This window comes from Schistocerca cancellata, chromosome 11 (genome assembly GCF_023864275.1).
Source record: "Schistocerca cancellata isolate TAMUIC-IGC-003103 chromosome 11, iqSchCanc2.1, whole genome shotgun sequence".
Classification (NCBI taxonomy): Eukaryota; Metazoa; Arthropoda; class Insecta; order Orthoptera; family Acrididae; genus Schistocerca; species Schistocerca cancellata.
Genome location: NC_064636.1, coordinates 80,698,648 through 80,726,571, shown reverse-complemented (window position 1 = coordinate 80,726,571; position 27,924 = coordinate 80,698,648). Strand labels below are relative to the sequence as shown.

At 41.1% G+C, this 27,924-nt stretch overlaps 1 long non-coding RNA gene across 1 annotated transcript; it reads left to right on the top strand.

Annotated features, from left to right (window-relative positions):
* The first annotated feature begins 442 nt into the window (after positions 1-442).
* Positions 443-7,502, top strand: LOC126108657 (uncharacterized). Its single transcript, XR_007523588.1, has 3 exons — positions 443-757; positions 851-978; positions 7,249-7,502. It is a non-coding gene; the product is annotated as an uncharacterized LOC126108657 (long non-coding RNA).
* The last annotated feature ends 20,422 nt before the right edge of the window (positions 7,503-27,924 follow it).

Sequence of the window (27,924 nt, the reverse complement as noted above, 5' to 3'; positions counted from 1 at the left end):
GGCAATAAAACAGTTCACTCGTTAACAGGACTGATTAACGAATAGATTTTACTTTTTCTGACAAAATACAAAATTTTACTTTTTTCATGCCGAGTGAATTTCATTCCTCTTTAGTGACAGGCTGACTGTAGCTGTCAAATTTTCCACTCCATGGCAGTCGAAATCACAAGACGCGTCGCCAACATCTGAAAAGCAGAGTCATTGAACACCAAGCTGTGTGTCGTGCACTACGGCAAAATATTGCAAAATGTGTTTCAAATGCCAGTTATCATACGAAGCATCGACGCAAAGGGACATCTACGTCACGTCGTTGAAAGTAACTAAAGCGATTCGGTGGTCTGTATACGTAGTACTGAGCATATCTCATTGTTTCGGACGTTGGCAAAACACGTTTCCATCCAAAGTGCCTTGCAGGAACAGATGAATGTAGAGTGGCGTTGTGGAAATTTGTAAATGAAACTGGACGACTGAAGTTTTATTTATGCCTTGTGCCGCTGGCCCGTTGCCTTGTTGTGCCCATATGTTGGCGACTGTGCTGGGTGTGGATTAAAATACACACTACTATAACGTATTTAGTATTGTAGACGTCCAACAAGTGCTTCATAACAGACGCAGACGTATACAAAGTGCCACCTTATCCTTGGCTTGACGATATTTTACGCCATAGAAACGCTTGTAGTTATTTGTACTCGTTAAATTCAAAATAAAATTGTCATAAATCCATATCTACTGCAGCTACGTTAAGTAGTGTAAATCTGTGAGTGATATCTCACACTAATTACTTGTGTTACAATGTTCACTTTGAATCATCGTATGTATGTTTGACGATTCAAGTGTGTTGTTTTATCAGCAGTGCATGAGAATACAAGCCGATTAAAAGAAACTGACATCCGGGAATACTGAGCGTCAGCCCACGCTTTGCCGCCTCGTTTTGTCATGAAGGAAGAACCACTGGATGCTTTCTCGCCGGTCGACACGGTGAGAATGGATCCCTTTTCATTTCATAATTTTTTCTTGCACTCGTCGTGTTCCGTATATAGCATGGAGAACAACAACCCCAGGGACATGGGACGAGTCAACAAAAGACAACGAACACTTGAAAAATTACTGTGTAGCATGCATTGCTTTAACAATGTATCAGGTTTAATTTTTCACACATTTTTATAAAATTTACCTTACGGTTTTAATGACGGAAAGTGCGTTAAGTAATACAAATTGCGTTTAATACGGCGCGTACGTAGACATCAGACTACACTACACTAGGCAACAGACCAGTCTGATAACGAAAGCCTGTTTTCCACGTTCACAATTTTTGGCTTCGCCAATTTACAGCCATGCTATCCAGCTTAACCTAAACCTTGGGCTGTGCTACAGTTAAGTCTGTCAACACTACCAAAAATTCAAATGGAGGGAGTTGTAAATTTCTTACTTTCTTATAACTCGCTGTAGGAAGCTGAACAAGCATCAAGAGTGCCTCACTTTTATTCATTTCCTCCCCTCGACTCTCATTTTGTAACAGATGAGTCTGCCTGTCACAAGTGAAAGGAGAAATGGACCACCACTTATTCACAAGAAAGACCGTACCCAGAAACTTAACACAGTACAAATGATGGTTACAATTAATGGATTTAAATCCAACATTGTTGATAACATTATTAAAAAAAACGAAACTGAATAAGCAAGCTAGATCCCACATTTACCCAATGAGCATACAGAAACTGAATAAGCAAGCTAGATCCCACATGTACCCAATGAGCATACACAGACAAAAAGCTATTTATTTATGATACGATAACAGGAGAAACATTGGACAACTATTTACAACAAATATATACATTACAACACAGGTAGATACAATTTTAAGTTCATAATGGGTTCAGGGCTTGAAGTCCAGTCCTGAAATCCATCAAGAAGCTACTGCAAACAAATTGTGAAGATTTTCCATTCTCCTTTTCATTGATATCTATGAACATTCAAATGTTTTGTGATGTACTGTACACTGATCTTCGCTGCAGTCACATTCAAAGGACTTCTGTCCCTGTTGATGCTCCACATTTGCCCTGACCTGTTTGATCTGATTCAGTATGCACAAGTGCGAGTGTCAACAGGGTAGAAGTAACTTTAGCCGGAACAGCAATAGTGTCTGACTGCATATGAAAGCGCTATACTTGGTGACCAGCTGAAGACTGTTGGAATCGTACCCAAGATGGTTCCTGTTAACTTGTGGAGTATATTGTTCTGAGTTATGATTGGGATTACTGAAGTGTCCGATTCCACCCGTCTGCTTTGACCCATGACATCACCAATATGGCAGAAACGACCATTCACCACGACTCCAATATAGCGCCTATGATGCCATTATGTAAACATGACAACAAACATGAAAATAGATTGAAAAACCAACACACACATCTTCCTCCAAAAATATAATCAAACTAACAGGACAAGCATGGGAAATTGGAGGTTTTTGAGTGGGGACAAAGTATATATAAATACATATAAACACGCAGGGTCAACAGCAGCTCAGGATACCAAAACACGTATCTACGACCGCGTATTGGAATCGGGCACTTCCCTTGACCTATATAGATCAACAGCAGCTCACGATACTAAAACAAAGATAGCTAAGAGAACACATTGAAATCAGACGTTTCCCATTACCTATAAAGCTTAAAAAAACTAATGATACAAAAAAATTTAAATCAAGTACTTCCCCAAAGATATCTAAATCAAGCCCGAGTGCCAATACCAAAACATTAACCACCAACACATGCAGTAAGTACCACCGACCAAACACAGAAATACCCTACCAACCATCATAACACACGAAAAATACCCGCCCCCCCCCCCCCCCTCAAACGAAAAAATAAATAAATAAATAAATAAATAAAAAAATAAATAGACTACTTACCACAACAGAGTTCAGGTGCAGCGCACTAGCTCTCTCTCTCTCTCTCTCTCTCTCTCTCTCTCTCTCTCTCTCACACACACACACACACACACACACACACACACACACACACACACACACACACACACAACGAACCAACCAAAGCAAACTCCCAACCCACTCACAACCTACTAACCCCCCCCCCCCTCCACCCTCCCTCCAAAATCAAACCATCCGCCAACAAATAAAATTCAAAAAAATAAACAAAAACCAATCACACACTAAAACTCAAAAACAACTGCAACACAACAGATCCTCCACAACATAATCATAAAACAACCACCACCACCCCACCGACCTACCTCCACAAACATTACCAACTACTACATGCCCCCCCCCCCCTCTCACTCCGGGCGAGCCACAATGCCCACCCCCCCCTCTCATAATGGGTTCAGGGCTTGAAGTCCAGGCCTGAAATCCATCAAGAAGCTACGTTCGGCCTATACATTTGACTAATAGCCCTTAAAAAATGCTGAAAAATGCAATAGTCCTCAGTGACGATCTTCCGCCAACAATACTCATCTAAATGAGACTGAAGGTTAGAAGAGCGTCTCTTCTGCCTCCCAATAACTGACTTAACCACCCCCCAAAACCCCTCTATCGTATTTGTACATACCCCAGTCTCATATTTGTTGAATTCTGAACTATATATAAACTAAACAACTACATAATCATGCCCCCTCTGGCCGAACCCCCTGTAAGATGAAAAAGCATTGGAAACTGTTGTCCTACCCTCCTTTATAAAATCTTCAATTAATCCCACGAATTCCTTTTTCATGCGCCCCTCCAAAATCCTAAAAGCACACTCTGAAAAACCATCCCCAGATACAACAGCCCCCCACAACCATAAACCAACCGGAGACTTACCCCTCCCATACTTTCTCCTCCCAAACTGCGACTCATCAGCCTCCACGACCAACTCAGGCCCACCCAACTTACCCCTGTGCTTAATATATTCAGAACAAACTTCCCTACAAAATGAAAACCAGTCGTACACCGTCCTCTCCCTAACACCACTCTCATGTGCACAAAAACTATGTGAGGATCTATAACAAAAATAATACGTCATCAACACTATTATCTCTGGCATGCCAAACCTAGACCTCTCGAACCAGGTACCACGCCTTATGGAACCCCATGGGTTGTCCCTACGTCATTGTCACTTGTAGCTGTCCCTGGTCCGAGACTCCGGAACTCTGGCCAACCGCACGTTCTGCCAACACACGCCGCACTTCAGCCAACAGCCCGAATAATTGTAAGAATTTTATCAGTTTCAGCATATCGTCACCCGTTTCCGCCTGCAAACGAGAACTATTGCATTCATCCGTCATTTCAATACCTGACAAAAGCAGCAAAAATTAAATTAAACGACTCGTCATACGAAGTACAGCAAACAGCACTACAGTAACTTAGACACAACAAAAACTTAATTCTTAACTCACTGAAACCAATTTCTGTCACCAGTCACAAACGATACCTGAACAGATCAAACAGCAACACCAAAATTAACCCAATACACTACATAACACGCGAACCATAAACACACCACCAGAGAACACCACCAACCGCTACAAAACGGCAGTTGCAAACACAAACTCTCATAAACTAAACACCGTGCTGTCTTGACGTCACACACAACACCGCCCTTACATACTGTGTCAAAGCTGCCGGGTGGGATCGGTCGCCTCTGTTGAACCTTTTGATTTTAGTTGCCAGATTCCGGAGGTGGTTTATGTATGTCACAGATGTTCCTAGCATCATACCTAGGTATTTTGGAGAGCATGATCTCTAAACATGATGTCAGGTTTGTGGTTTGTTCTGTAAGTGGAATATTGACTCAATGGCCTTTTGAGGAGTTACTTGGGCAGGGAGAGTTATGTGTGAAGTCTGATGTTAATGTTTCTTCAGCTTGAAGACAAAAGTGAAGCATCGCAGTTAGTATAGTAGTAGTAGTAGTAGTAGTAGTAGTAGTTCTATTCATCTGTGTATCACTGTTTCAACAATATTGAACATTAGAATGTAAAAAAAAATTTAAAAAACGTAATTACATGTAAACAGACACATACATACAGTTGAAACTTGATCATCCGGACCTCAGTTACACGTATTCACAATTATCCGGATTATCAACCATGAGCAAATCTATTTGTCGTCTAGTTCGTGCATGCGTTGATATGTTGTGCTGGTATTATCTGCCCATGCCTCGCATGAACTCTGGCCCTTGCATTTCATTATTTTTGACACAATTATTTATTAAGGTTGATAAAAAAATCTACTCTCCCAAGCAGCGGCAGAACACACACATAAAAGACTGTTGTAATTGGCAAGCTTTCAGAGAAGGAAAAAGGCTGGAGAGGTCTAGGAAAAGGGGCAGATTTCGGGAAAGTCACCCAGAACCACGGGTCAGGGGAGAGTTGCCATAAGGGATGGGGAGGAAAGACTGAGTGTTGGGGACTGCATCAGACGAGATTTGAAAACCTGATAGCTTAAAGGTGGAATACAGGCTAATATGCAAGACAGAAATTACTACTAAAACACTGTGGATGAGTTAATAAGGGTTAGTAGGGCTGAAAAGCTAAGTGCAGTGTACATAACAGGTGGGAGGGGGGCGGTCAGAAATAGATGGGAAACACAATGAAAGATGTAGAAAACTAAAATGGAGTGACGCACAGAGTAGTTACAGTGAAGAAATGCTGAAACGGAAGAAATTAACGTAAATTACGGCCAGGTGGGTGTCGAGAATCGAGGACATGTTGCAGCGCTAGTTCCCACCTGCAGAGTTCTGAAAACCTGGTGTCTGGGGGAAGAATCCAGATGGCCCATCTGGTGAAACAGGTGCTGAGGTCACGAATGTTATGTCCCAATCTTCGCAATATTTTTGTCAGACCCTATGCTGCTCCTGCATCCATCTCCCTACCCTGTGGCTCCTACCCCTGTGACCATTCCCACTACAGGACTTGCCCTATGCACCCTCCACCATCTATAATAGCCCTGTAACTGGCAAAACATGTACTATAGATGGGAGCGCCACCTGTGAAACAACACGTCATGTATCAGTTACTATGTAAACACTGTTCGGCCTTCTACATCAGCATGACCACCACAATATTATCAGTTAGGGTGAACGGGCATAAGCAGTGGATGTAAACTGGCAACTCGAAATACCCTGTTGCAGAGCATGCTCTACAACATGACATTTGTGACCTTGGCACCTGTTTCACCACACACACCATCTGCGTTCTTCCCCCAGATACCAGTTTCTCAGAACTCCGCAGCTGGGCACTAGCACTACAAGATGTCCTTGATTCTCACCACCCACCTGGCCATAATTTACATTAATTTCTTCCGTTTCAGTATTTCTTCACTGTAACTACTCTTTGCTGCACTCCGTTTTAGTTTTCTACATCTTTCATTGTCTTTCCCGTCTATTTCTCCCGCCCCCCTCCCACCTGTTATGTACAATGCACTTAGCTTTTCACCCTTATTAACTTGTCCAAGGTGTTTTAGTAGTAATCTCTGTCTTGCATATTACCCTGTCTTGCACCTTTACGCTCCCAGGTTTTCAAATCTCGTCTGATGCAGTCCCCAGCAATCAGTCTTTCCTTCTCATCCTGTATGGTAAAGTCACCCCTGACCTGTGACTCTGGGTGGCTTTTCCAATGTCTGCCCCTTTTCCTAGACCTCTCCAGTCATTTTCCTTCGCCCTTCTTCCTTCCCCTTCAACCCTTCTGCCTGAAGAAGGAGCCACTGGCTCCAAAAGCTTGCCTATCACAACAGTCTTTTATATGTGTGCTCTGCTGCTGCTTGATGAGTAGATTTTTTATCTATCCAATTAAATAATTTTTCTCATTTTTTTTTTTAGTTAGATAGTTGCCAATCTCTATGTCACTGCATTGTGTCATGTCTGTTATTAAAAAAATCAAAGCACAAGACAGTGGTGTTATCACTTAAAGATAAAATATTCAATTTCGATTCCTTCAGAAAGTCTGAAGTGGTCGTAAGTTAGCTGATAAGCATGGTGTAGGTACTTCTACAAGAAGCAATATTAAGAAGAATACTGATTCAGCTTTGAAGTACACCTAGAAACGTGATAGTGAAGACAGGAGTAAACAGAGAAAGGTGGTGACGAAATCGAAAAATTGTATAACCGATACAGATGATTCTCTTTTCGAGGATATAACAGAGCTAATGACAAACATATGAATATGCTAGGAGTGTGATGCTGATGATGTGAAAGAGTGGCTCAGTTGTCTCAGTAATGCTCAAAGTTTTCAGATCTTAGTGAAAACTTATTGCAGGCAAACAAACAACAGGAAATGCAAGAAGACGAAACAGAAGAAAATGGAAGTGCAGGAAATGATGCAGAACCATTCCATGCAGAAGCATTTCAAGCCCTGGAAACAGCTTTCAAATGGTTCAAAAAACAGGGTGTGAGTTTAGTACAATTAAACTGGATTTGTGATGGAGCAGTGCAATGAAGAGAAAAAAATGTTTATGTTTGATGACAATTACCAAATACTTTGAACAAAATTAAACTACAGTGATTGTCCTATGTGAGTTTTTTTAGGTATTTCATGATTAAGGTTGCATTATTTCAGTAATTTTAAGGTAATATGCAAGTACATACAAAAATATTTCTCTAATCTCTTAATAAATATTTATTTTTGTAAGTTTTAATAAGTTTAGTTTGTTGTTGTTGTTTTGAATAAACATCTAACATTAAATATTAACTATAGAAATATAACTATTTGACAGTGTAACTAAAAGATTGCCATACTAAGACACAGTGTAAATAACAAAAAAATCTCTTTTCTTCAGATATTTAGTCATCCAGGTTTTTTACTATCTGAATGACTTACAATAGCAATTAGTCTTGTTATCAGGTCTCCACTGTATTTGGAAGTCTACTAAGACAAGGATTGGCCGGGTAGTTGGCCATAACCTCATAATGGGAATCGTGCTAGCATTTACTTGGAAGTGATTTGGGGAAACCACAGAAAATCTAAATCAGGATGGTCAGATGAATACTAGAGCCTCCACCTTCCTGAATACCTGGCTAGTCTATCCAGAACAGTGCAGTCACATTCTCTAAGTCTAAGTGCTGCAGAGAAGTTATTTAATAATGTAAAAGGCCACTGCTGCACTGTTCATTCATTCCTCACTATCAGTAACCACACGATCTGTACACAGATATTACCTGATATTTTTACACATAATGTACCACAACCAGGTCATTCAAAAGCTGTGATTCCACCTGTCTTCTTTGACCCACGACATAACTGTGTTGTATGACATTATGGTTGCGTAATGTTTTTCAGTTGGTAGGTCAACGGAGGCATCTGATCCCACCCGTCAGCTTTGACCTGTGACGTAAGGGTGTTGTGTTGTGTGACGTCATGACGGTGTGGAGTTTAAATAATCTAAAACTAATAAAATTGTATCATTATACATCCCACTGATGACGCCTTAGAATAAGAAAAATGCGAAATGTGTATGGGATAAATACATGAAGTGAACTGGTAGCAGGAAATGTAGTTTTATTTACAAAACAAGTATTAGTATCCTATGACTATAATATCAGTGAGTCACTATTGGAATCGGCCAACTCGTACAAATACCTGGGTGTAACACTTTGGAGGGGTATGAAATGGAATGATCACATAAGTTCAGTCATAGGGAATGTAGGTGGTAGACTTTAGTTCATTAGTACAACTTTGAGGTAGGGCAATCAGTTTACAAAGGAGCTTGCTTACAAATCACTCATGTGGCCGGTTTTAGAATATTTCTCAAGTGAGTGGGACCTGTACCAAATAGGTCTAATGATGGATATTGAACGTATACAGATAAGGGCAGCACAAATGGTTGCAGGTTTGTTTGATCCATGGGAGAGTGTTGCAGAGATACTGAAGAAACTGAACTCACAGACTGTTGAAGGTAGACATAAACTATCCCAAAAAAGTCTGCAGACAAATTTTTGAAAACTGGCTTTAAACGATGACTCTGAGAATATGCTACAATCCCCTACGTATCGCTCACATAGGGATGATAAGATTAAAATAGTTACTGCACGCACGGACACATTGAAACAATCATTCTTCGTGCACTCCACACGAGAATGGAAAGGGAAGAAATCCTACTAACTGGTACAGTGAGAGTAGAGATGTAGATGTAAATGTTGATGTAAAGAGCTTTGAAAATGAATGAATCATTTGTAGTAGCCCTGTATTGTTCAGCTAACAAGGAGGACATTAACCAGTGTGACTGCCTTTCATGCATCTTTGTTATGGATATTTGAACGGCAGTAGATCTTTATTAAATAACACTGTATTTTTTTTATTCAGTAGTCCACTCCCCCTCCTCAGGACCTGATAACAGCACATCAGAATGCACCATTAAGGGGAGTTGGAACGGGATTTTTTTTTTTCAGATTTTTGGATTTTTATCTCATTATAAAATTTGTAATTTTCTGAATAAAGTAATATACATATCACCTCACATGGGAAGCATTTTATTTTATTTTATTTTATTGAATCTAATGTACACTGGTTGAAAATGTTAAAATTTTTATGTGCATTTGCTTTGTATCACTGTGTTATGAATGTTAAATTATGTGTTTGTATTGGTAGCACTGTCAAAAACAGTATCGTATTGTTTCATAGTATAAACACGTGCTGTATGTCGATGGTAAAACCACAAGAGGCAGGTTGACAGACAAAATGATTGATGAACTACAGCAGTATTATGGGGTGGGCATTAGAAATAATACTGAGGATTTGTTCAAAATGAAGCAGGCAGTATGGGCTACCTTCTTCCACAGAGTATCGACTGGTGAAAAACCAGTACACCGTCTTTGCCCTCCTGGACCTGATTCATGGTGCAAGTACCGCAGTGCCCAGTACTCAGACAGTTCATACAGCCATAAACATTCCATCCCAGCAGCAGTCTTGGATAACATAAAACCTATTTACAGAGACCTGGCAAATCGTGAATTACTGAAGAAATATCTGCACGGTCAGACTCAAAATCCCATTGAGCCGTTCAATAATCTTACACGGACTCGCTTACCGAAAAATGTTTTCGTTGGAATGAAGACACTAAAGTGGGGGGCCAGTGATGCTGTTATTGCTTTTAATAATGGCAACATTGGTAGGGTGAAAGTGCTACAGCATATGGGAATTAATCCTGGAACAAACTGCATCAGAGAACTCGAACAGATGGACAAGTTTCGCATTGATAAAGCAGAGTATGCAGCACAGTTGGCCACTAAGGAGTCCAGAAAGAAGAAAAGAAGAAAAACTTGGAAAAAGATCAAGAAGATGATGTACAGTATGGTGCAGGGTGCTTCCGAGTGACTAAAAATAAAAAAAAAATAATCGTATATTAAGCGAGTTGCAGTCTTTTGAAATTTTAGAAGCCGTTCCTGAAAATTTATGTTTTCTGTTGCATTTTTCCCTAAATCTCAGAAATCACTTTGAGTAGAGTATTCAAATTTTCAGGGAGTAATAACATACATATCCTGAGTCTACTGAACTAAAAGAAGAACATAATGTTATGTAGAATTAAAATTATTTAGGCTAACATACAAAAAAAGCACACAACATTTTAACCTTGTAATAAAAAAATTGTATTTCCAAAAACACTGGTTGAAATGCATTTATTGTAGTTCAGTTGACTCAGAACATACAGTTTAATCTCCTGTAAAAGTGGTTCCTGAAATACAGAGCAGCCAAGTCACTAAATTTAACATTGTCAGAATAGGGCATTCCAACTCCCATTAATGTAAACATGATGTTATTAAACACTTAACACAAATCTTACTTTTGACACTCTTGTACTAGTGCACAGTTCAGGTATTCAGAGTAATGTAACTTTTCCACTTACTAGAGTTTGCAGTGGACAACTGGAAACACGACGAGAATGCAAGCTGGCCATTCAGTCAACCATCTTCAGTTGAAGCTTTCTGTGACCAGTGTATGCCATCAGAGAAAAGGCACAAATACTACTCGTGTGTAGTGAACATGAGTTAGCAGAACAGCAACTGTAATAATGTTTTCTTACTTACAATATGAATTCATGTAATACAGCACTTTAATTCTTTAGAATGATAGGAGGTAGGTTCCATAAGTTTGTGGCCTGACCTCGAATACGAGCACCGAGGTTAAAATGTCCCAGAGGGGAGCTAGCGACATCTGTCAGTAGATGCCCACACAAACTGCATCCCACTACTAGCCTCAGTCGAATGGTGACACTCATTTGAGTAAGACGTTGTGTGCTGTGGTACTGCAGTGGATAAAATCGAGTATTGTGCGGCGATAAAGTTCCTGACGAAAGAAAGGGTAGCACCAGCTGAAATCGAGGTCCGTATACTGAGTGAGGTGGCACAGTGGTTACCACACTGGACTCGCATTTCGGAGATGATGATTCAAACCCATGTCCGGCCATCCAGATTTAGATTTTCCGTGATTTAGATTTATATTTTCCATTATTTCCCTGAATTGCCCAGCCAACCAGGCAAATACTGGGACGGTCCCTTTGAAAGGACACAGACGCACGGTTGGGACCCTAATCCCCTCCAAAGTAGGCCCTTTGTGCTTGCACACATTTAGCCCAATCCTTCCACTGCCAGAAACACCCCTGGAAGTCTTCTTTTGGAATGGTGTTCAGCTCTGTCGTCGTGTTCCGCATTATCTCTTCTCTACTCTCAAAACAGGATCCTTTCATTGCTGTCTTCAGTTTTGGAAACAACCAGAAGTCGCAAGGAGCCATGTCTGGAGAGTAGGGAGGTTGGCGAACAGCTGTAATTCCATGTTTGGCCAAGAAATTTTGGATCAAGTGTCACGGCGTTGCCAGAGAACATCTTGATAGTACTTCTTTGTCACTGTTTGTACTTCTGGTGCATATTCATGGTGCACAATACCATGGACATCAAAGAAGACAGTCAGCATCACCTTGATTTTGCTTCACACCTGCTGCACTTTCTTCAGCCTTGGAGACTCGGGCTGCTTCCATTGTGATGACTGTCTTTTTGTTTCTGTGCTGTACCTGGACACTCACTTATTTCTTCAGTCTCAGTTGCACACTTTTAATACATGATATGCTTCAATCTCCATGAACCAGCTACTGTTTAACCCTTTCAGACCCTTTGGTCACAATTGTGTACATTAAATTTTACAGCCTCTTAGTTGCAACAGAAATATTCTTCCACAGTGGAAAGCTTATTTAAACATTCGTGGTTGCCCCATGTTCTTATCATGTACAAGGACTGCAAACTGTTGGGCTTCACTATAAAGATATGAACAAATCAATGTAGCAGTGACCACCTGCTTGTGACCGCAAGAATGCACGCAAGTGGATGGTTATTTATATTTCACTGTATAAATGAACATTATTATTAATGTTATTTTGAATGGTGATTACTGAACGATCACTGATTCATCAGTTTACTTACTACAATAGCGAATATTTCAAAATTAGTTATTTTAATCCAGAAGAAGCCAAGTGTATGAAGTATATTTTGAAAACGCGTACATGTTATTGTATACATCTTTCATCAAAAATCATTAAAAAATCACCTAAGAGCATTACAGCATTAAGAAAAATTTTCCTTCCACCAGAAATAACTCAGGTCTGAAAGGGCTGACAATAAGTAGAAAACAATTGTAAACGTAGGTAAAATTTACCTATGTACAAGGTCTGTCTAAAAAGTATCCGACCTTTGGCCAGAAAAAATATTTCAAATACCTGACAGGGTTGGGACCCTAATCCCCTTCGAAGTAGGCCCCTTGTGCTGGCACACACTTAGCCCACCAATTCTTCCACTGCCACAAACAGCTCTGGAAGTCTTTTTCTGGAATGGTGTTCAGTTCCATCATCGTGTTCCGCATTATCTCTTCTCTACTCTCAAATTGGGATCCTTTCAGTGGCGTCTTCAGATTTGGAAACAACCAGAAATTGCAAGGAGCCATGTCTGGTGAGTAGGGTGCTTGGCAAACGGCTGCAATTCCATGTTTGGCAAAGAAAGTTTGGATCAAGTGGGAGGAATGTGCGGGGGCGTTGTCATGATGCAGTTGCGACGAACTGTGTCACAGAGTCATGGGAGAACATCTCGATAGTATTCCTTTGTCACTGTTTGTCCTTCTGGTGCGTATTCATGATGCACAATTCCACGGACATAAAAGAAGAAGATCAGCATCACCTTGATTTTGCTTCGCACCTGTTGCACTTTCTTCGGACTTGGGGACTCGGGATGCTTCCGTTGCGACGACTGTCTTTTTGTTTCTGGCTCGTACCTGTACACCCATGACTTGTCTCCAGTTATCAAACATCAAAACGGAGGTCTTTTTGTTCCAGCGACAACAACTTGGGCACGAATTTCGCAGCCACTCAGTGCATGTTCAAATCATCACGCAAAATTGCTTGTGCAGAATCTTTACTCACTCCAACCTCTTGGGCAAGCTCTTGCACGGTCAAACGATGAACTGCCATCAACAAATTTTGCACACTCTCAACAACAGCTGCACTCTGAGCAGTTTGGGGCCTGCCAGAATGCTGGTGACTCTCTGCTGATAAGGGGCCATTATTGAATAAGTTGAACCACTCCTTAATTTGTGTTACACCCATCGCATCTTCTCCAAACACCTGCTAAATCTTACAAGTTGTTTCGCTTTGAGAAACACCAAGCTTTTGACAAAATTTGATGCAGTTTATTTGTTCAACACATTCAGTTGAGAGAATCGGTAATCCGACGAACACGTTGTGCAGCACCTCATTCTGCGACACAGAGGCAGTGACTGACACGCTGGAAGGCGGGGACAAAATTCATGCATTCGCATGAAGGTCTCTTCCTTTACTGTGTACAGTGGCGCCATGCTATTGTCTCTATTTTGCGTGGGAAAATCAAAGGTCGGGTACTTTTTAGACAGACCAATCTAGTAAGGCTTCTATTACTTTCTAAATTATATTACAGGTCTGATGATGGTCATGTGACATGACCGAAATTGGTCAACTATGTTCTTGTAACATACGTGGTGTGATCAAGACTGAATTTTAAAAAGAAAAATTTTAAAAGTTTTTGATCACTGTTCCAAAAAAGGTTATTTAAAAAAAAGACCTCGTATGTTTTTCAGTAGCATTGTTGCTCTTTACCAGAACTCGAGTCAGTTTACAGACTACATTAATTTTTGCAGTTTTTAGGGTGAGATTTCTTTCTTTTTGTGCTTCTTTACAGCAAAATATTGTCTTTTGCAGGGACCTGAAAGCTTCACAACTTCACCAGAACAGGACCAAAGTGCAGATACATTTCCGGTCCCGGAAATGACAGAAACTCAGGTATTTCACCACATTTGCTGTTTACACTTTATGGTGAAGAAAGAGAAAGAAGGTGACGTTATTTTCATGCACTCTGTTTAATCAAGCCTTTTCATAGTGTTTGGTGTCAATGAATAATTTCTCTCACGTATCAAACACCTACCATTGTTTCACGACTGCGAAACCAGATCACATATGGCCAGCATCTTGTATGTGCCCATACCTGACACCAAATCTCTCTCCACATCCTTATCCATTTCAGCCGTATTATTGAGGAAACAATTTTCCTCTAACCTACATGTTACACAGACCCACTCTGCATTCAGCTGGAGAGTAAAGCTTTGTCTGTTCATCTTTTCAGATTTTGTGCGTGTTTACTTTCAACGAATATGTTTTGGAGAGGGGTTCTACTTTGGAGGTAGGAAATGCACATGTGTTTCAGTTAAATTTCACCGTCAGCTGTGGGTTCATTTTATTTTCATCAAAATGAAGAGTGAAATTCCCATCTGGAATACCGGATAGCAGAACCAGTGGAATACAGGGTGTTACAAAAAGGTACAGCCAAACTTTCAGGAAACATTCCTCACACACAAAGAAAGAAAATATGTTATGTGGACATGTGTCTGGAAACGCTTTCTTTCCATGTTAGCGCTCATTTTATTACTTCTCTTCAAATCACATTAATCATGGAATGGAAACACACAGCAACAGAACGTACCAGCGTGACTTCAAACACTTTGTTACAGGAAATGTTCAAAATATCCTCCGTTAGCGAGGATACGTGCATCCACCCTCAGTCGCACGGAATCCCTGATGCGCTGATGCAGTCCTGTAGAATGGCATATTGTATCACAGCCATCCACAATATGAGCACGAAGAGTCTCTACATTTGGTACCGGGGTTGCGTAGACAAGAGCTTTCAAATGCCCCCATAAATGAAAGTCAAGAGGGTTGAGGTCAGGAGAGCATGGAGGCCACGGAATTGGTCCACCTCTACCAATCCGTCGGTCACCGAATCTGTTGTTGAGAAGCGTACGAACACTTTGACTGAAATGTGCAGGAGCTCCATCGTGCATGAACCACATGTTGTGTTATACTTGTAAAGGCACATGTTCTAGCAGCACAGGTAGAGTATCCCGTATGAAATCGTGATAACGTGCTCCATTGAGCGTAGGTGGAAGAACATGGGGCCCAATCAAGATGTCACCAACAATGCCTGCCCAGACGTTTACAGAAAATCTGTGTTGATGATGTGATTGCACAATTGCGTGCGGATTCTCTTCGGCCCACACATGTTGATTGTGAATCGAGGAAGTACAGTACATACTGACGAAACTAAAATGAGCTCTAACATGGAAATTAAGCATTTCTGGACACATGTCCACATAACATATTTACTTTATTTGTGTGTGAGGAATGTTTCCTGAAAGTTTGGCCGTACCTTTTTGTAACACCCTGTCTAATTTGTTAAAATGTTTTGAATATAGGAGCCAAAATTTGAGCAGAGTATATACGGTGTTAACTAATATGTGCAAAACCTATGGGAAATGGATAGAGAACTAAAACAGAAACAGAAGTGTTCATATATGCATATGATCAATATGTTTTAATTTCTTAGTTACAGACAGTTTTTTGTTGTTACATGTTTGCTTTGTTTCTGCATTCTTGTTTTCAAGCTTCCCGTTTGGTTCTACTGCTGTTCTTTTTTTTCTTTTCAAATGTTTTTTTGGATGTGTTAATTCAAAGCTTAGTTGCCATTGTACTATAGTCCAATTAAAATTATTTGACAGTTGACATCTTTTATATGCCACTACCGTGTAGCCTCATCTGTTAGTGCTCGTTTATAGGTAATATGCATATATAGCAGGTCATTTCCCAAATGCTGTTAATGTATAACATGGAGCAATGTTGGATGTGGTCGCCATGAGTTACCTCGGAAAAGCGAGATGCAGTGTCACTGGCCGATTTTAAGCTAGCAACGATTGAACTGTGACAGATGACGTGTTTTGTAGCCCTGAATTTAAACTTGTGTCCTAAGCTAACCATAACCTCATGATCTGCAGTTTTTATCGGAGAAAATGGCAGTCAACAATCTGTGGCAGAACAAAAATCACAATTGCTTTCTTCACAGCAATTAAAGCTATCTTCTATGAGCTAACTCAAGACAGAAGTAGTTTAGTTTCACCACTAAAAGCAAATTGTAATTTCTCACTATCATTGATTACCCAAAACTATCCTCACGCTAGCTACATGGACCGCCACATTACCAACTTGTAGAGTAGTCCTGGATGGCACTCGGTTGCATAATATAGGCGACACAGGCAGATTCCAAGCAAAAGAAGAATGATAGGAGGAAAAATAAGAGCAAATAAAATCAATACGATGGTGAAAATGACATGTCAAAGAATTAGAAATAAAAAATTGCATTTAAACCAGTTAATTGAATAAAAATAATAATCAAACTTTAGGCTAGATTTAGAATTTAAAAAAAGTTACATTACATTTGACGAGATTCAAACCCATGACCTCTACATGACATGTTGATCCGCTGGCCATTACCGTACACAGTGCCAAAGTACTTAAATAGGCAATTATAATTATGACTTTGGTGACCCAGTTGTGATGTTGAAACTGCAACATTCAAAAAATTTGGCTTCATATAATGCCATGTGAAGCCTATCTAATGTAAACCAATCTCATTGATTCTAATAACTGTATAAATGACGCTGAATGACGTCTTGTGTGGAAGGATCCAGTAGCGTTTGGTTAGTGTTGTGTATGATACGTGTATTAGCATTGTTATTTCTGTCTGTGTGTGTGTTTTGTTGTGGTTATCATGTGTGATGAAATAAGAATAAATGAATTGGGATCCAGACATGTCAAGAAAAAATGTCGGTCAAGGAATTGGAAGGAGCTGACCAATTGTTGTAGCAGTCTGGCAGTGGTGAACAGTTTGTCGAGTGCTCTGATCGGAGGAAATGAGCTCCGACACGTGAAGAGTCAACTATCAAGTAAATTTAATTGGACAATAGTAAATGAACAAATCCATTTAGTATTGAGCACAAGTCAGTAATGGAAGCTGCCTCTATAGTGCTTATTTACATTTACATTTATTGTGTAGTAAACATTCTTTCCTCACCAGGAATGCAATCTGCTATTCCTGAGAGGGGCATCACGAAACGAACATGTGTTAGTGACCTTAGCTGGATAGCAACATGTTGTGTTTGACTTCCATCCACGTGCATGATGCCAGCTCGGCCATATTCTTTCGGACTATTGTGTACTGTACATTTCTGACTGAAATGCACTGATAGAAAAAAACTGCAACACCAAGAAGCTGTGTGACAAACAAAAGTTGGTAGGTGTGTTTCTACATCTGAAAGATAATCTCTCTTCAGATTTCACCCCAGTCACATAAAAGTGGTGTTAGTAGCAGCACAGTAAACATGCGTATCAGATTTGCTTTAAACACATGCTGTAATGGTTGTGAGTTTTAATTACCTTTGAGTTGGGATGTGGTGAGTTGATGTTAGTCAAGAATGTCTTTAAGCTGACAAACATATCATTATCATCACTCCACTGAGTTTGAACGAGGCCATGTAATAGGACTACGAGAAGCTGAATGTTCTTTCCGTGATACTGGAAAAAGGCTTGGCAGGAACGTAGCTACTGTACATGATTGCTTGCAGCTGTGGAGAATGTATGGTCGCAGTGTGGGATCCGTACCAGATCGGGTTGATGAAGGAGATAGGGAAGATCCAAAGAAGAGCGGTGCATTTTGTCACAGGGTTATTTGGTAACTGTGATAGCGTTACGGAGATGTTTAGCAAACTCGAGTGGCAGACTCTGCAAGAGAGGCACTCTGCATCGCGGTGTAGCTCGCTGTCAGGTTTCGAGAGGGTGCGTTTCTGGATGAGGTATCGAATATATTGCTTCCCCCTACTTATACCTCCCGAGGAGATCACGAATGTAAAATTAGAGAGATTCGAGCGCGCACGGAGGCTTTCAGACAGCTGTCCTTCCCGCGAATCGTACGCGACTGGAACAGAAAAGGGAGATAATGACAGTGGCACGTAAAGTGCCCTCTGCCACACACCGTTGGGTGGCTTGCGGAGTATAAATGTAGATGTAGATGTAGAGGTAGAAGAAGACAGGGCTCTGGACGGCCACATGCCACTACCACCGAGAGGGAAGACCTTTGTGTTCAGGGTACGGCTCTGACAGATCATACTGCATTTGCAGCAGCAATTGGAGCAGCAGTTGGCACCACAGTGACACATCGAACTGTTACAAATTGGTTATCTTGGACAGCTTAGAGTGAAACACCCTGACCCCAAACCACCGCCATATGCAACTTCTGTGGTGTCTAGAGAGAGCTCATTGGAGGACATCTACATCTACATGGATACTCTGCAAATCACAGTTAAGTACCTGGCAGAGACTACATCAAACCACCTTCGCAATTCTCTATTATTCCAATCTCGTATATTGTGCGGAAGGAATGAACACCTATATCTTTACGTGTGAGCTCTGATTTCCCGTATTTTACCTTGGTGATCATTCCTCCATATGTAGATCGGTACAGTCTGGAACCGCGCGACCGCTACAGTCGCAGGTTCGAATCCTGCCTCGGGCATGGATGTCTGCAATTTCCTTAGGTTAGTGAGGTTTAAGTAGTTCTAAGTTCTAGGGGACTGATGACCTCAGAAGTTAAGTCCCATAGTGCTCAGAGCCATTTTTTTGTAGATCGGTGTCAACAAAATATTTTCACATTTGGAGGAGAAAGTAGGTGATTGGAATTTCGTGAGAAGATTCCGTCGCAATGAAAAACGCCTTTCTTTTAATGATGTCCACCCCAAATCCTGTATCATTTCTGTGACATTCTCTCCAATATTTCACGATAATACAAAACGTGCTGCCTTTCTTTGAACTTTTTCGATGTACTCCTTCAGTCCCATTTGGTAAGGATCCCACACCGTGCAGCAGTATTCTAAAAAGAGGACGGACAAGCGTAGTGTAGGCAGTCTCCTTAGTAGGTCTGTTACATTTTCTAAGTGCCCTGCCAATAAAACGCAGTCTTCCCCACACCATTTTCTGTGTGTTCCTTCCAATTTAAGTTGCTCGTAATTGTAATACCTAGGTATTTAGTTGTATTTATGCCTTTTAGATTAGACTGAATTATTGTGTAACCGAAATTTAACGAATTCCTTTTAGCACTCATGTGGGTGACCTCACACTTTTCGTTATTTAGGGTCAACTGCCACTTTTCGCACCATTCAGATTTCTTTCCTAAATCGTTCTGCAGTTTGTTTTGGTCTTCTGATGTCTCTATTAGTCGATAAATGACAGCGTGATCTGCAAACAACCGAAGACGGCTGCTCAGATTGTCTCCAAAATCGTTAATATAGATAAGGAACAGCAAAGAACTTATAACACTACCTTGGGGAATGCCAGAAAGCACTTCTGTTTTACTCGATGACTTTCCGTCAGTTACTACGAACTGCGACCTCTCTGACAGGAAATCACAAATCCGGTCACATAACTGAGACGATATTCCATAAGCACGCAATTTCACTACGAGCTGCTTGTGTGGTACAGTGTGAAAAGCTTTCCGGAAATCTAGAAATATGGAATCGATCTGAAATCCCTTGTCAATAGCACTCAGCACTTCATGCAAATAAAGAGCTAGTTGTGTTTCACAGGAACAATGTTTTCTGAACCCTTGTTGACTGTGTGTCAATAGACTGTTTTCTCAGAGGTAATTCATAATGTTCGAACACAATACAGGGCTATTACAAATTATTGAAGCGATTTCATAAATTCACTGTAGCTCCATTCATTGACATATGGTCACGACACACTACAGATACGTAGAAAAACTCATAAAGTTTTGTTTGGCTGAAGCCGCACTTCAGGTTTCTGCTGTCAGAGCGCTCGAGAGCGCAATGAGACAAAATGGCGACAGGAGCCGAGAAAGCGTATGTCGTGCTTGAAATGCACTCACATCAGTCAGTCATAACAGTGCAACGACACTTCAGGACGAAGTTCAACAAAGATCCACCAACTGCTAACTCCATTCGGCGATGGTGTGCGCAATTTAAAGCTTCTGGATGCCTCTGTAAGGGGAAATCGACGGGTCGGCCTGCAGTGAGCGAAGAAACGGTTGAAAGCGTGCGGGCAAGTTTCACGCGTAGCCCGCGGAAAATTGGCTTGTGCCAGAACTGGAGACCGACAGCGCCGACTTCATCTTTCAACAGGATGGTGCTCCACCGCACTTCCATCGTGATGTTCGGCATTTCTTAAACAAGAGATTGGAAAACCGATGGATCGGTTGTGGTGGAGATCACGATCAGCAATTCATGTCATGGCCTCCACGCTCTCCCGACTTAACCCCATGCGATTTCTTTCTGTGGGGTTATGTGAAAGATTCAGTGTTTAAACCTCCTCTACCAAGAAACGTGCCAGAACTGTGAGCTCGCATCAACGATGCTTTCGAACTCATCGATGGGGACATGCTGCGCCGAGTGTGGGAGGAACTGGATTATTGGCTTGATGTCTGCCGAATCACTAAAGGGGCACATATCGAACATTTGTGAATGCCTAAAAAAACTTTTTGAGTTTTTGTATGTGTGTGCAAAGCATTGTGAAAATATCTCAAATAATAAAGTTATTGTAGAGCTGTGAAATCGCTTCAATCATTTGTAATAACCCTGTATATGTTCTAAAATACTGCTGCATAGGGTGGGGTTCTGTTGCATTTTCTGTTGAAAGCTGGTTCTGCCTTGGTGTCAGTGATGGCCGTGTGTCGGTTAGAAGTAGGTCAGTTGAGGGCCTGCAACCAACTATCTGTGTGCCAGACTCACTGCACCTACACCTGGAGTTATGGTCTGGGGTGCGATTTCGTATGACAGCAGGAGCACTCTCTTGGTTATCCCACGCACCCTGACTGCAAATTTGTGTGTCAATCTGGTGATCCGACCTGTCTTGCTGCCATTTGTGAGTGCCATTTTAGGGGATGTTTTCTAACAAGATACCACTCACCCTCCTACTTCTGTTGTAACCCAACATGCTCTACAGAGTGTCGACTTGTTGCCTTGGGATGCTCGATCACCAGATCTGTCCCCAATTGAGCACATACAGGGTGGTCAGAAAATGTGTGAAATGCTTGCAGGGATGTTACAGGGCAGGTTGTACTGAGGCATAAATGTTAAGAAAAAAATTCGATACGTTGCGCCGTTTCCGAGATATTTAGCATTGAAGTTAGCCAATCAGATTGTCACGCGTGTAAATTCAAATTTCAGTTAACGAGACAAACCACTTGTTGGGCAACACCACCCAGGGCAGGCCGCTTGAGTGTGAGCGCGCGACGCCCCGATTGGCTAAATTCTATGCTAAATAACTCGGAAACGGAGCAACGTATCGAATTTTTTTCTAAACATTTATGCCTCAGTACAAACTGCCCTGTAACATCCCTGCAGCATTTCACACATTTTCTGACCACCCTGTATTGGACATAATCGGACGACAACTGCAGCCTCGTCCACAAACAGCATTAACTGTCGCTAGATTGACCAAAAAAAGTGCAACAGTCATGGAACTCAATCCCACAAACTGACGTCCTGCACCCGTAGAATGCAATGCATGCAAGTTTGTATGCATTCAACATTCTGGCAGTTATACCAATTGTGTAGATCACATAACTAATGAGGAGGTATTGAATAGAATTGGGGAGAAGAGGAGTTTGTGGCACAACTTGACTAGAAGAAGGGAGTTGGTAGGACATGTTGTGAGGCATCAAGGGATCACCAATTTAGCATTGGAGGGCAGCGTGGAGGGTAAAAATTGTAGAGGGAGTCCAAGAGATGAATGCACTAACCAAATTCAGAAGGATGTAGGTTGCAGTGGGTACTGGGAGATGAAGAAGCTTGCACAGGATAGGGTAGCATGGAGAGCTGCATCAAACCAGTCTCAGGACTGAAGACCACAACAACAAACAACACTAACCTTTGAGCTTACTATGTTAATCGCTTAAATGTGTTACCTAGATGAATGTATTCTTGAAATTTCATTACTTAACATTAATTATTTTTACGAGAGCTATTGAGAAAGTACGGAACGTTTCTGTCTGACTCGGCAAGGCACACGCCGATCACATATATTTTGGTATGTGCGTGCTTGGCAGCTCGTCGGCATCCGTCCGTGACAGCGGGAACATCTCTGCGTGTCTGGTTTTTTCGATATTCGAATCTGAAATGTGCTCTGCAATCAAAAATCGTGCCAGTTGTGAGGTGCGGTCTGTGATAAGGTGTTTCTTGGCAAAAAATGTAAAACCTATAGAAATTTATCGTGAACTGTGCGAAGTGTACGGAAACAACGTAATGAGTGATTGTTCCGTCCGGAAATGGTGCATTCGGTTTAAAAATGGCCAAACCAACGTTCATGATGAAGAGAAGAGTGGACGCCTGAGCATTGTGACTGACAATCTTGTCGCTAAAGTCGAGGAAATGATTAGTGTAAACCGTCACTTCACAATAATGGAGCTTTTGCTTTATTTTCCACAAGTTTCACGGACTTTGGTGTTTGAAATTGTCACTCAAAAGCCAGGCTACCACAAATTTTGTGCATGATGGGTGCCCAAAATGCTTACAGAGCACCATAAAGAACAGCGAATGGGGGAACGTTGACATTTCTGGAGGCCTACCACAAATATGGTGATTCGTTACTGGATCAAATCGTATCCGGTGACGAGACTTGGGTGAACACATCAGTTGCAAGACAAAATTACCGTCCGTGGAGTGTGGGCACACAAGGTCCCCCCAGAAACCAAGAAAATGTTTGCAAACCTTGTCAGCAAGGAAGTTGATGGCGACAGTGTTTTGGGATAGGCACGGTGTGTATCTTATTGATTTTCTCGAACATGGAGCAACCATAAATTCTGCCCGGTACTGTCAAACTTTGCACGGCCTTAGAAGAACGGTTCAAAACAAATGCCGAGGAAAGCTGACGTCCAAAATTTTGCTTTTGCACGACAATGCTCGACCTCATACGACAAACCGCACTAAAGAACTCCTTAATTCATTCAAATGGGAAATTTTCCCTCATCTGCCCTACAGCCCTGATCTTGCATCAAGTGACTTCCACTTGTTTCCCAAGATGAAGAACTGACTAGCAACGCAGTGCTTTGATGACAACACGGAACTCCAGGCGGGCGTGACTCCCCGGCTGAAGTCTCAGGCGGCGGAATTTTACAACAAAGATCTTTCAAAGCTTGTCCACCGCTATGATAAGTGCCTTAATATGTTTGGTGACTATGTGGAAAAGTAGTATGTCAGTGGCTCTTTCAGATGTATATATAAAATGTATTTCTTGTACTTAGTTTTTTTTTTATTTTTATTTTTTATTTATTTATTTATTTATTTATTTATTTATTTTTTAATTCCAGAACGTTCCCTACTTTCTGAATAGCCCTCTTACATATTGTGATTATCTTCCCATTGGTGTATAATCTAATCAGCACATGGCAGACGTACACTGATATATTCTCTTGCTGATTATGTGCAGCTAGACATTTGTATGCAAAAGATTTAGTAATACACATTTACCAAACAATAAGACCTTTCAAAGAATACATGAATGTCTTGTGCAGACAAGCCCTTTTGAGAAAAGTAGTTTCATTGTGGAAAACCAAATAATGTTGGAACATCTTGTCTAGAAGATCAAGTACTTCACTATATTGAAGACAATAATGGCAGCAGCACCAGAGAAATATCTGAAACTGAGAATGTGAGTCATGTTACAGTGTAGAAAGTATTAAGAGAACAACTCATTTATCGATACCACCTTGATACTGTGTGAGGTGTTACTAAAACAGTTTTCAATCCAGAAAAGCTTTTGGTAATTGGTTACTGAGGATATGTACTCAGGACCAATACCTTCTGTCTATTGTACTATTCACTGATGAAACAAAGTTTACCAGGAATAGAGTGCAGGATTTTGACAACGCTCGTGTGAGGACAGATGGGAATCCTTTTGCAGTTTTGCAAACAAGACGTCAACAGTATAGCGTTAACGTATGGTCTGGCATAATTAGAGGAGGCAGATTGTTTGGACTCTTTACTTTCCATAGAACACTGACTGGAGTATCATGCAGTGAATTTTTAATGGAATATTTAAATGTTTTTGTGGAAGACGGTCCACTACACATGTGTCAGAACATGTGATTCGTGCATGGGGGCACCATCTCATTATTCTCTGCAAGTAACAACAATTTTGAATTGGCATTTCCCAAATAAATCGGTGAGTTGTGGGGGAGTAATATTGCGAATGTTGATGTTCTTCACCCGCATGTTCAGGAAGAATTTCAGCAAGATGTGGAAGCGAGTAAGACAATCCATTTGCGGCATTTATGAGCTTGTGTTAGAGCTAACAGTAAACATTTTGAGCATTTCATTTAGCTATCAGAAGACAAGGCTTGGAAAAAAAAAAAAAAAAAAAAATCCTGTAGAACCAAGATGCGAATTTGGAAACAAAAATATAGAAACAAAGCAAATGTGTAACAGCAAAAAGAGTGTGAAACTATATACAAATGTGAATCAAATATAAACAGGATTTTTGTTCCTTAGAATCAGCAGTTGGTAGAGCCAGATTGCACTTCTAGTATTTTAAAAATGAACACAAGCAGTCTTGACCACAAGAAACCTTTATTTTCTGGTAACCAGTTTTGGCCAGTTTTTTACTATCTTCAGAGTCTCATACTGAAATATGAACATAAAATGGATTTAGTGAGGTGTCTGAAAATAGTAGCAACATATAAAGTACATCATATATTTTGTTGTGGTCTTCAGTCCTGAGACTGGTTTGATGCAGCTCTCCATGCTACTCTATCCTGTGCAAGCTTCTTCATCTCCCAGTACCTACTGCAGCCTACATCCTTCTGAACCTGCTTAGTGTATTCATCTCTTGGTCACCCTCTATGATTTTTACCTTCCACACTGCCCTCCAATACTAACATGGTTATCCCTTGATGCCTCAGAACATATCCTACCAACCAATCCCTTCTTCTAGTCAAGTTTGCCAAAAACTCCTCTTCTCCCCAATTCTATTCAATACCTCCTCATAACAAGCATTAAAAGAAGAAATTACACCCATGATGGTAGGCAGTGACGGTGGATGGAGCAGGTGTTATAACTCCATGAAATTCACCTGCTAAGGAGAGCAATGCAGCTGTTGCTTACATATGCGATGTTCCACCCACTGCATACCGAATTATGTCAGTGACACCCAATCAGGCATACAGGATGTAAAACACTCGTTTCAGTAAGCTATATAGCGAATGGTTCCACGACAGCTAATAGCAAATGTAGATATAGTTGCACTATATTGTATAAAGTAACTGCTATAAACAGCATTTTGTCAACATGTGATAAAAAGACGTATAAAAGAGTTAATTAATCATACAGTATAGGAGAGATGCTGAGTCGCATATAGGCACAACAAAAAGACTCACAATTAAAGCTTTCAGCCATTGGCCTTCATCAACAATAGACACACATGCACACGCACACATTCACGCAAATGCAATTCACACACATGACTGCAGTCTCAGGCAACTAAAACCGCTCTGTGAGTAGCAGTACCTGTGTATGATGGAAGTGGCGACTGGGTGGGGGTAAGGCGGAGACTGGGGCGGGGAGGGGGAGGGATAGTATGGTGGTAGTGGCGGACAGTGAAGTGCTGCAGGTTATTTGGTGGGCAGGGGAGAGGTGGGGGGGGGGAGGGGGGGAGAGGTGAGTAGTGGAAAAGGAGAGAAATAAAAAGACTGGGTGTCAACCAGTCGCCACTCCCGTCATGCACTGGTGCTGCTGCTCGCTGTGTGGTTTCAATTGCCTGAGACTGCAGTCGTGTGAGTGAGTCGCTTTTGCATGAGTGTGGGTCCATGAGTGTCGCATGTGTGTGTGTGTGTGTGTGTGTGTGTGTGTGTGTGTGTGTGTGTGTCTATTGTTGACAAAGGCCAATGGCTGAAAGCTTTAATTCTGAGAGTCTTTTTGTTGTGCCTATCTGTGACTTAGCATCTCTGCTATATGATGAGTAGCTACTTTCCTTCCCATTGTTACATTCCATCCTGGATCTTCCATTGTTAGATAACTAATCTTAATTGTTTGTGAGAAGAAAAAGCAATGATAGTCATCAAGCGATGCCAATGGTTCCCGTGGGGACGGCATTGTCATATGGATATGTGCCATCCACCAGAAGATGATTTTAGAGCTACAACTGCAGCATTGGATGCTAAATACATACTGGCATGCAGGCCAAAATGTAGAAATGCATGCCAGGTATTGCATATTTCTTCTAGACCATAATGCCAGTGAAAATACTGCTAGAGTGATGCTGTTGTGTCTACGTGTCTGAGTGTGTGGCATACGTATTTAACATCCAGTCACTGTCACAGCTCTGAAATCACCTTCTGCTTTTCTAAATAAACAATTTTTATCATTAGGAAAAGAGGCAATGTGTTATGATTCTCGTCGTGAGTTGTTATGATGACAGGTGGCCAATGCTAAATAGAAACATATATTGCAGGTTTGGCAGTGAAGTATGTAAGGAGCTGTCTGCACACTCTGTATCTGCAATGACTGAAATAATTAGTAGTTGTGGGTAAAAAATAATATATATTGTACTAAACTTGTGTTACAGGCGTCTTCATATGCTTCATGCATATAATTACCAACAGATATTTAGAGAGGCAGTACTTATGCCATACTTGACTAAGCGCCTTGTTAGAGGTTGCTTCCTATCAGCTGAAGGCTATGCTACATTCCTAGTTGACGTCCCGAGCAAGAGTGGACGAGAGCTCGCTGGATACTTGTCACAAGCCACGGAGCAGCGCTAGTCACGACTCGTGGGTCCAGCAATATCTATTACGGGCCGTGGTCAATATCTGCAACCCCTAACAAGTGTGGTATCGAACATTGATACCACACAATGTAACATACACTGCCCTTGGTCTGTGACTGTGGAAAGACGTCTGTACTCTTTGCCAAGTTCAGCCATGTAAATAAATACTTCTCCACCCAAAGCTGATGATGTGATCCAACGAAATGCATAGTGGTAAAATAAACAAGTGACTGATGCAGAAATTGTTTTATTCGTATTGATCAACAATCACAGCCCTCATTACGCCATCCCTTATGGATGAGATATTCATATGTGTTGTTCTCCTTAGCAGTTGACGTTCATGGGGCTATAACACCTGCTCCATTCACTCCCAACACCTGTGATCATGGGTATAATTTCTTCTTTTAATATTTGTTATATATGATGTATTTTACATCTTACTACTATTTTCAGGAACGCCTCTAAATTCATATTTTAGTATCAGAGTCTGAAGACTGTCAAAAACAGACAAAAACCAGTTACCACAAAATAAACGTTTTTTGTCGTCAAGACTGTTTGAGTTCATTTTTAAGGTACTTTTTGCAATACCACAGTTCTCCACAAGAAATTTTCTCGAAAATCACTGCTTCTAGTATTGTTGGGTGGGGCTGTTCGAAGTCGGGACAGCTGTCTGTTACATACTTCCGACAGCTTTGTCAGTAATACTTAAGATGTACAATAGGTGCACCCCTCAGCTGTGCAATGCATAATTATAAAATTTCTTGCTCATGAAG